Genomic DNA, 11668 nt, shown 5'->3' with positions numbered 1-11668 from the left:
ACCTGTAATAGATTGTCAAGCGTTCAAAGGCTGCCATTGTTCTCAGCAAGGAAGGTATTTACGCAGGATGATGTGCTGCTGAGAAACAATGATCTTTTTGGTTAACCAAAAGACCATTTCACCCAATGAACGTTTATTTGACTTGATTGTTGGGTGATTGGCCGCCTGTTTAGACTGCACAAATAAAATTACGTGAATGGTCATCATAAGATCACAATAATTGTGCAGTGAATATGCACTCAAGGTCCTATAGCCAACAGAGTGATGCAATGCTCTGTGTAAGATTCATTGCTTTCCATTGAACTTCTATAGAGGCTATAACAAAATAGCTCATCATCATGCACATACTGTTAGGGCTGGTGGAATGCACCAAATAATATAAAGGAAGACATAAGGTGCGTTCTCAGCCCGGGGTCCACTGTGCAGAGATGACACCTGCTGATCGGAAATGGCTGACAGTATATGGTGGTATAATGTGAACACACACAGGTTAGCTTTACCCGGTATGTAAGGAGGCAAACCCTGTTGTGTCACAGGGCCGCAATACCGCAAAGTGAACGCTAGTGTTTGGTCACTGGAATCTACCCCAACAACACAGGGTTAGAGTCCCTCTAGACCCACTAGTGGTCGGCACCGCAACTGCAGTGCCAGGAGAAAAATAAATGCTAATAGATTTAGCGCCACTATGGTGGATGCCACTAACCACCCTAACTAAGGACTGGTAAGTGCACTGGTTGCACATGGCGGTGCACTGGCGACCGCTGCTGAAATGACGCAGTATTTTGTGCTCTTGTGCTGGATTGCGCTATCTGGCGCTAGTCAGCTCCAAACACTCAACCACATACAAAAACACTAGGAAAGGGGTTCAATTAGGAGCTTTCATCAGATTGAATACACTCATCCACACATATGCGATTTTAGGTTTATACTAGCGCATGTCCGCTCGGCCATGCGGACCTTTTATAGCTATGTCCTTCCGGGAACTTCCTGGTGGTCCAATGAGGGCCGCTTCAAGTACTGAACATGTGACCCCTGACCTCCTTGAGAGGTCATCCCACGGGCATGCTCAGTTGACCGAAAGCAGGACTTATTCCCTGGAGCGTCTGCTCGCTGCTGATAACTGCTGGTCACAATAGCTGAACCTGGGAAGGCAGCAATAACCAGAAGCTCATCATCAGCTTGAGCAAGATGCTGGGAGTGACATCTCTGCTGAGCAGGTTTCTCTGCAGCTGGGTAAGAATAGGAGACCGCAGAGAGCATGGTTCGAGATTACCCCTGTGCAGCGGCAGGAACCTAAGGGTACCGTCACACTATACGATTTACCTACGATCACGACCAGCGATTTGACCTGGCCGTGATCGTAGGTAAATCGTAGTGTGGTCGCTGGGGAGCTGTCACACAGACAGCTCTCCAGCGACCAACGATGCCGAGGTACCCGGGTAACCAGGGTAAACATCGGGTAACTAAGCGCAGGACCGCGCTTAGTAACCCGATGTTTACCCTGGTTACAAGCGTAAAACTAAAAAAAAACAAACAGCACATACTTACATCTGGTGTCCGTCACGTCCCTTGCCGTCTGCTTCCCGCTCTGCGACTGCCGGCCGTAAAGTGAAAGTGAAAGCACGTCACCGCTGTGCTCTGCTTTCACTTTACGGCCGGCAGTCACAGTGCGGGAAGCAGACGGCAAGGGACCTGACGGACACCAGAATGTAAGTATGTGCTGTTTGTTTTTTTTTAGTTTTACGCTTGTAACCAGGGTAAACATCGGGTTACTAAGCGCGGCCCTGCGCTTAGTTACCCGATGTTTACCCTGGTTACAAGCGAACGCATCGCTGGATCGCATCACTAGATCGCTAGATCGGTGTCACACACACCGATCTAGCGATGACAGCGGGAGATCCAGCGATGAAAGAAAGTTCCATACGATCTGCTACGACGTACGATTCTCAGCAGGATCCCTGATCGCTGCTGCGTGTCAGACACAGCGATATCGTAACGATATCGCTGGAACGTCACGAATCGTACCGTCGTAGCGATCGAAATGGCATAGTGTGACGGTACCCTAACACATACCTAAATTAGATAGTGTTATAAAAAGCTCAACTTATTTACCACCTCTGTGTGCTGACACTAAACTGTACTTATCTTTTCCTGCTTCTATTGCATTCACAATCCACTCATTGATTAGCAGTTGGCTCTCTTTAGTCTGAAGTGGAGTCATCAGTAGAACTGAATAATCTCTGACTTTGAAGCAGACAAAGTTTTATCAGTGTTCCTGTGTTTTTCTCAATGTGTATAAGTCATGAGAGTGTCAACATTTTTATTGCCATACATTCTTTAGAGAAGCCTAACACAGACTTCACAGTAAGATTCAGAACATTACATTTCCATTTTAGTGAAAACAAATATAAATAGCACATCAATTTGTATCTTAATTATAGGGTGGAGAAGACAGGTTGAGCCTCACCTTGGTTCATCTGTTAACACATTGACTGGTTTTACACATAGTAATGTTGAAACTAGGACACAATCACAAAGTGATGTTTAAATTTTTTTGCTGATCTTTGAATTTCGCTTAATATATGATTTTATTAATTCACAAATTTGCTAGAAAAAGGAATGTAAATTAATATGTTATATGGAGAAGATCTATCCATGAAGTGTCAATTTTGATAAAAATTTCCTGAAATTCACAGGTCTCTGTAAATGTGAAAAATTTGAAAATTTGCAATTCGATACTTGAGGATGACAAAAAAATATCTGACTCCATTTCGCACACAGATGAAGAGTCATAGGGCGGACTAATAACATCAGTCATAGCCAGGTGCACTTCCAAATAATGTAATGTATGGTCTATTATAGCCAATAAATGGAGTTAGTTAGCACTGGTACTATAAGAGCTGAAAATCCACCTAGTGCCATTTTAGGCTGTGACAGTGTAGGGAGAGAGGTGCAAATATCATTCCACACAGGGACAGTAAAAAGCCTTACCTAACTGTTGTGTACTGTTGCAATGGTGAATCTTATTGAAAATATGTGTGTACCCTCAGTCTATGAATAATAATTCAAAGATTCAAGAGATATATAGCCAATTGCTGTCCTTGCATAGTAATAAACCATATTTGTGATAAAAGGGTTGTCTACTACTAGGACAACCCCTTCATGATCTAAATGTTTTCCTTGACAAAATCAAAAAGCTTATACTCACTTACCATGCATGCACTAGTCGAACAGTGTCAGCACTCGCGGTCTCGGGGCTCTCGTGTGGTTGTTGTGAGATGTGATCGCAATCACTGCAGGTGTCTCTGTCCCCACCTTTGAACAAATTGAACATTTAGAGGAAGTCAGAGAGCAGCCCCAGCCCTCACTTACTCTAGTTGTTCAATTTGAATGATGGTGGAGACAGTGACACCAGAGCTGATTGGGGACCGGGCTCATATGTCATAATAACTGCATGAGTGCACAGGAACTGCAAATGCCGACGCAGCTGGGATGGCAATGGCACATGAGGTGAGTATAGGCTTTTTTATTTTAGTAACGCCAAACATTAAGATCAAGAAGGGTTTGTCCTAGTAGTGGACAACCCTTTCAAAGTTCTCAAAAAGGTTCAGTATAGTCTTAGTAGACCTGAGGATGCTATACACATTTTTTTCCCAGCAATGACAGGATTTTCAGGACTGTAATTTCCAATTTATGGAGGAAAGCTTAGCAAAGCAGGCAAATTTGAATTTAAAATGAAACACCCAACTCTATCAATAAGTGTACATGTGTATTTCAGTGAGGGAAGGGAAAATCCCAAAACTACCATGGAAAAATAGACTTGGCCATGATGAAATATAGTATGTCAGATCTCCCTCCCATGAAACCTGCATGTAGTAGAATAGTAAGGAGGCCCCAATTATGTCTACTACATTTATATAAATATATATATATATATATTGTGACAGGGTCACTGGGGCCTTACATGATGGGAGATACTGCATGAGTCACAAAGGTTGCCTTGTGCAGGCATGTACTACGGAGGACAGAGAATGAACTTCAATCCAATATGCAGCCAGCGGGTAAGGAAAGAGTGAATCAAACACCCAAAAACCCCGCCTCTATGGCTGAAAATTGTTCCCTCCAAATTCAGGTGACAGAGTCCCTTTAAATGTTCAGCTAGCTTTTTTTTCCCTCTGTCTGTGTGTGCGGGAAGGAAGCCTCAGAGGGCTAGCTCCTGTAAAAGCTGCTACAGTATATGTGTTGTCCTAGAGGCACTGGACAGGACTGTGTATGAACTTTTTACTTTCTTTTGAGCCAGAAAGGCTGATTTTTGTCTGCTACCAGTTTGGGGTTTTGGTTTATGAAGTAATAAACCACCCAGATACTTTAACCAAATGTGGTCCTGTGTCTACCTCGAGGAACAGTTAAGTGAGCCGACCTTCCACTTTATATATATATATATACATATATATATATATATATTGTGACAGAGTCACTAGCACAGTATGTGAAGGAAGATAAGTGTCACTGCACATACTGCGGTCAACGATGTAAACCAGAGTGTTTTGCCTCTAGCAAGCAAAGTGAACATATGTTATGGGCTTGTTATAGTGGACATTTATAGAGCGGGTGGGTGGAGGTCCACCATTTCTCCACATGCAGAGTTCTGACAGGACCTGTGTGAGGTGCTTCCGCCCCCTACATTCGACAAACTGCACTCATCAAAGTGACCAAATAACCTTCTGACAGCAAAATGTAACGGTGACCACTCTGATCATTCTTCTTGACCTTTCTGCAGCTTTCAACACTGTTGACCACTGTCTCCTACTCTCTAGGCTCCAATCAATAGGCATTAAGGACACTGCTCTTTCCTGGTTCTCTTGCTACCTTTCTGATCGGTCCTTCAGTGTTTTGTTTGCTGGCACCACTTCATCTCCTCTTCCTCTCGCTGTCGGGGTACCTCAGGGCTCAGTCCTTGGCCCCCTTCTCTTCTCTCTCTACACGGCCCCAATTGGACAGACCATCAGCAGATTTGGCTTTCAGTACTATCTTTACGCTGATGACACACAACTATACACGTCATCCCCTGACCTTACCCCTGCTATACTACAGAACGCAAGTGACTGTCTGTCCGCAGTCTCCAACATCATGTCTTCTCCCTATCTCAAACTCAACATCAACCTCTTCTTCTGCTCCTGCCATCAACTAACCTCCCTAAATCTGACATTTCCCTCTCCGTAGGTGGCACCATAATAACACCCCGGCAGCAGGCGCACTGTCTGGGTATTATGTTTGACTCCAATCTCTCCTTCACATCCCATATACAATCTCTTGCCCGCTCGAGCTGCTTACACCTAAAGAACATTTCTAGAATCCGCCCTTTTCTCATTATGGCAACAACAAAAAACCCCACTGTTGCCCTGACCCACTCCCACCTGGACTACTGCAATGCTCTATTAATTGGCCTGCCCCTCACTCGACTTTCCCCTCTCCAGTCTATCCTTAATGCAGCAGCCAAGGTTGTCCATCTAGCTAATCAGTACTCATACGTGTCCGCTCTTCGCCAGTTGTTACACTGGCTGCCCATTCATTATAGAATCCAATTCAAAGTACTTGTTCTCACCCACAAAGCTCTCCACAGTGCGGCACCCCCTTACATCTCCTCTCTCATTTCTGTCTATCAGCCTAACTGACCACTATGCTCTGGAAACGACTTTCGACTAAACTCTGCACAATCCGTACCTCCCACTATCCACAATTTGCATAGTTTTAGGCGCTCCATCAAAACACATTTGTTCAGAGTGGCCTATCACATCCCCTAATCAAAGTCATTTAAGGTTTGTGTGTGAGTGTGTAGCCCATTAACTACTTCCATCTATCCCCATCCCCTGTAGATGGCTTGACCATGCATGATTGTAAATACACACCTGTACTTTGTATCTCCTCCACCTCATTGTAGATTGTAAGCTCTCATGAGCAGGATTGTCTTATTTTGCTTTAATTATTGTATTGTTAAGGTTGTTACTTATGACTGTTGTGTTTGAAACTGTTAAACTGTAAAACGCTGCTGAATATGTTGGCGCTATATAAATAAAAAATATTATTGTTATTATTATTATTATGTGACCATCTCAAATACCTGGCCAAGAGAGTCAGTGTGTGTTGTGTCTTGGGAAAACATGGAACTCATGTATAGTTCCTGGAGGTGCTAAGGACTGTGCGGGGTAACTGCAGGTGAACCTTGCAGGGAAGGGACTCATAAGGACGGTGTTTTTATTTGCTTTACCGTTATGCCAGCAGGGCTCTGTTTATTTTGCTGAAGCCTGGCAAGGTTTATGTCATCCCCAATAAACCAGCAGGTGATTTCTCTACCAGAACAGTTCCTGTGTGTACCTTAGGAAGCAGCTAAGTGTGCCAACCACTTACAATATTACAATATACACATGTGGTCAAAATTATTGGTACCCCTCATTTAATGACAGAAAAACCCAAAATAGTCACAGAAATAACTTGAATCTGACAAAAGTAATAATAAATGAAAAATCTATGAAAATGAACAAATGAAAGTCAAACATTGCTTTTCAACCATGCTTCCACAGAATTTTTAAATTATATATATATATATATATATATATATATATATATATATATATACACACATACGCACATATATATATATATATATATATATATATACTGTATGTACATTACTTGGTACTTTGTAGAATAAATGCTGCAAAGTAATACGTTTTACATAAGCATAGTTTATCTGTATCAATTAGAAAAATACAAAGTGATTGAACAAAAGCGAAGTTTAAGTCAAATTAATATTTTGTGTGACTACACTTTGCCTTCAAAACAGCATGAAAGCTTCAATTCTTCTAGCTACACTTCCATAAAGTCAGAGATATTGTAGAATTATAGTAAGGTATCTGAGTGACAAGTTATACCAAACAATAACAAACAGGTAATAAGGATAATAATTTTAATATTTTAAACAGTCATTAACTGAAACAGAAACAGTTGTGTAGGAGGCTTTAATCTGGTTCAGGAACAGCCAATCTCTGCAGTGGAAGACAGCTTCATATCTCATGTCATACACCAAGGCTGGGTAAAGCAACAAGACACAAGGTAGTTATACTGGATCAGTGAAGTTTCTCCGACTCAAACATTCTAAAGCAGACAGGGGTTAAGGATGTGCTGTTCAAGATCTTTGAAATAAGTACCAGGAAATGGGCAAGGTTGAGGACTGTTGATATAGTGTTGTTATATCCAGCAGTGCCATCAGCTTAAAACTGGAGTAAGCCAGTGGTACCACGCAACATCCAAATAATGTTCATTAAGTTCTGTCCAGAAGTGGCCTTCTGAAGGAATTGTGGCCAAAAAGACATACCATCGCCATGGAAAAAAGGCCTAATGACTCAACTATGGTAAACACAAAAGAATTGCTATTCAGAAAAATGGCAGCAGATGCTCTGGACTAATAAGTCAAAATGGAAAATAATATATGGCGGTAAAAAAGGCATGTGCTTGCCCAAGGGTTGAAGAATTGTAAAATAATGAATATATGCAGTCAACAGTGAAGTTGCTTGTTAGTTAGTTTAGGACTCATTTCTCTAAATAGAGTTGGGGATTTGGGAAATATCAATGCTATCAGTGGGGTACCGCAGGGGTCAGTATTGGGACCTGTTCTCTTCAACATTTTCATTAATGATCTGGTAGAAGGTTTACACAGTAAAATATCGATATTTGCAGATGATACAAAACTATGTAAAGCAGTTAATACAAGAGAAGATAGTATTCTGCTACAGATGGATCTGGATAAGTTGGAAACTTGGGCTGAAAGGTGGCAGATGACGTTTAACAATGATAAATGTAAGGTTATACACATGGGAAGAGGGAATCAATATCACCATTACACACTGAACGGGAAACCACTGGGTAAATCTGACAGGGAGAAGGACTTGGGGATCCTAGTTAATGATAAACTTACCTGGAGCAGCCAGTGCCAGGCAGCAGCTGCCAAGGCAAACAGGATCATGGGGTGCATTAAAAGAGGTCTGGATACACATGATGAGAGCATTATACTGCCTCTGTACAAATCCCTAGTTAGACCGCACATGGAGTACTGTGTCCAGTTTTGGGCACCGGTGCTCAGGAAGGATATAATGGAACTAGAGAGAGTACAAAGGAGGGCAACAAAATTAATAAAGGGGATGGGAGAACTACAATACCCAGATAGATTAGCGAAATTAGGATTATTTAGTCTAGAAAAAAGACGACTGAGGGGCGATCTAATAACCATGTATAAGTATATAAGGGGACAATACAAATATCTCGCTGAGGATCTGTTTATACCAAGGAAGGTGACGGGCACAAGGGGGCATTCTTTGCGTCTGGAGAAGAGAAGGTTTTTCCACCAACATAGAAGAGGATTCTTTACTGTTAGGGCAGTGAGAATCTGGAATTGCTTGCCTGAGGAGGTGGTGATGGCGAACTCAGTCGAGGGGTTCAAGAGAGGCCTGGATGTCTTCCTGGAGCAGAACAATATTGTATCATACAATTATTAGGTTCTGTAGAAGGACGTAGATCTGGGTATTTATTATGATGGAATATAGGCTGAACTGGATGGACAAATGTCTTTTTTCGGCCTTACTAACTATGTTACTATGTTACTATGTTACTATGTAATGCTGAAAAATACAGGCAGATACTTACCCATCATACAATACCATTAGGGTGGCAACTGACAGGCTCCATATTTATAATGCAGCAGGACAACGACCTAAAGCATACAACCGATGTCATCAAGAGCTATCTTCAGAGGAAAGGAAGATGAAGAGTCCTATATAAATATATGGTTTCTGCACAATATGTATAAAGTATTTACTATATATTCACAGTGTTGTGCAATTGTTTTAGGCAAGTATACAGTGCTGTAATTTATGTTTTTAAAAATAGAAGTGTTAATGTTTTGTTTTATCAGATAATGAGATGCAGAGTAAATTAAGAAATTTGAAACAAATCAATAATAATCTTCATTTTTATATAGCGCTAGCATATTCGACAGCGCTTTACAGTTTGCACACATTATCATCACTGTCCCCATTGGGGCTCACAATCTAAATTCCCTATCAGTATGTCTTTGGAATTTGGGAGAAAACCGGAGAACCTGGAGGAAACCCACACAAACACAGAGAGAACATACAATCTCTTTGTGGATGTTGTCATTAGTGGGGCTTGAACCCAGGACTCCAGCGCTGCAAGGCTGCTGTGCTATCCACTGCAACACCGTGCTGCCCATATATTTGATGTGAGCATGCTTTTTACTTTAAGACGGCATCAATGCATCAATTCTCCTAGGTACACATAAATACAGTTTTTTGTAAGAATTCAGTGGGGGTTGATTTAAACATTTTGTAAAAATGACACCAGATCTTCTTTGGATATAGGTTTGTACAAATCTTTCTTTCTGTTCATGTCATTCCACACAGACTCGATAATGTTGAGATGTTGAGATCAAGGATATGTGGGGATATAACTCCACTTCCAGGGTTACTTAATTCTCTTTCCTCTGATCGTAGTTCTTAACATTGGCTGTATGTTTGGGGGCATTATTCTGCTACATATACATTTTGAAAGTGCACCTGTCAGCCGGATTGTGCACAGTAACCTACAGACAGCGTCAGGTCGGCACCGTTAGACTGATTAAAATGATACCTTGGTTGATGAAATCCATCTTGTGGTTGTTCTTTAATCTTTATTTTAAGTTTTTAGTTAATGATATGCCTGTGCTGCGGGCGCAGTACCAGCTATCAGTGTGTATTAGAGATCCAATAGCGACTACACTCCCTGACAGAAGTTATGTCGCTTATCCATGTTATGTAAATAAAAGCTTATAACCTGATGTTAAATTCATCCATTGGTTGCATAAATTATTCTTTTGAAAGCTTAAACCCTCTGAAATATGGTTTAGGTTAAGAAAATAAATTGGCATCAATGACGAAATATTGATCAGTTAATGGACACAGAAGGGTCAGATTTTGGCAAGACAAAAGTTTTGTTGCCTGGTCATATAATGCACCCAATCCTAGTTTACATCCTGACTTGTGCTCAGTAAATGATCAGTTAATTAGTGTGCGTATAAAAAGAAACTCAACACCCCAGACCTTCACTTGAACTGCAACTTGAGCTCTGACAACATGCCAAAAATCCACCCTGCGACCAAAGCCTGGATTATCAAGAGGCTGAAGACCAGATCCACTGCAGAGGTGGCTGGCACCTTTAATGTGTCTCATTGTCAAGTACAAAGAATTAAAATGAGATTTGAAGAGATTGGAGATGTATTTGGGAAGCCCTGGTCTGGCACACCCCGCAAGACAACTGCTCAGGAGGAATGTTTTTGGTTAGAAAATCCAAACCAAGCCCCTCTTCCACTGCAGCAAAGTTCCAACAGGCATGGTCACCTTAAGTCCCTTTGTCAACTAGAACAGTTTGTAGGATTATGTCTCGAAATGGCCTCCATGGTCGAATCAGTGCCCAGAAGCCAGCATTAAACAAAAGGCAAATAAAAACTTGTGTGACATTTGCAAAGTCCCACAGCCTGCTAAATAGATGGACGCTGGAAAAGTGGCAGAAGGTCGATTTCTCTGATGAATCTTCAGTAGAATTACACCACAGCCGCCGCAAATACTGCAGGAGACCTACTGGAGCCCATATGGATCCAAAATATACCCAGAAAACAGTTAAATTTGGTGGTGGAAAGATCAAGGTCAGGGGTTACATTCAGTATGGGGGTGTGCAAAGTTCTCCAGGCAAAAAAGATCAAGGTGCTCAAGGACTGGCCAGCCCAGTCATCAAACATGAACATCATTGAGCATGTTTGGGGTAGGATGAAAGAGGAAGATTGGAAGACAAAACCAAAAAATCTAGAAGAACTCTGGGAGGCATGGAAGACTGCATTATTTGCTATTCCTAATGACTACATTAATAAATTGTATGAATCAATGTTGAAACGCATGGATGCAGTCCTTCAAGCTAATGGAAGTCACACAAAATGTTAAATATGACTCTAATGGCACCACAACTTCATTCACCAATGTTATGCAACATATATTTTTATTTTAAGTTAATTATTTGTTTGAATATCACATTACTTTCTGTGGGCAACAAAACTTTTGTGTTGCCAAAATCTAACCTTTCTGTGTCCATTAACTGATCAATATCTCTGCATTGATGCCAATTTATTTTCTTAATCTAAACCACATTTCGGAGAGTTTCAATTTTCAAAAGAATAATTTATACAACCAATGGATGAATTTAACATCAGGTTATAAGCTTTTATTTACATAACATGTATAAGCGACACAACTTCTGTCAGGGAGAGTATTGCGCAGACAGTGCAATTCTTGCTGGAAAAGAAAAAAATCCTCCTTTCTATGCCCCCATACTGGAGGAGGATTTTTTTTTCTTCAGCAAGATGGCGCTGCTGCTGCAGTAGCAGCTATCGGATGTCTATATGCACTGATAGCTGCAACTGCGCAGGGGCCATTTTCAAATATACATTTTTTTTTATACTTGCACAATAACATCTAGAATACTTATTAACTGGACACTAACTATGCGATTATGATGCAGCGCAGAAGCCACGGACGGCGCCTGCCTGCAAAAGCGTTTTGTTGGGTTT

This window comes from Ranitomeya imitator, chromosome 3 (genome assembly GCF_032444005.1).
Source record: "Ranitomeya imitator isolate aRanImi1 chromosome 3, aRanImi1.pri, whole genome shotgun sequence".
Lineage (NCBI taxonomy): Eukaryota > Metazoa > Chordata > Amphibia > Anura > Dendrobatidae > Ranitomeya > Ranitomeya imitator.
The sequence above is the reverse complement of the archived record's forward strand: the minus strand, read 5'-3'. Positions refer to the sequence as shown.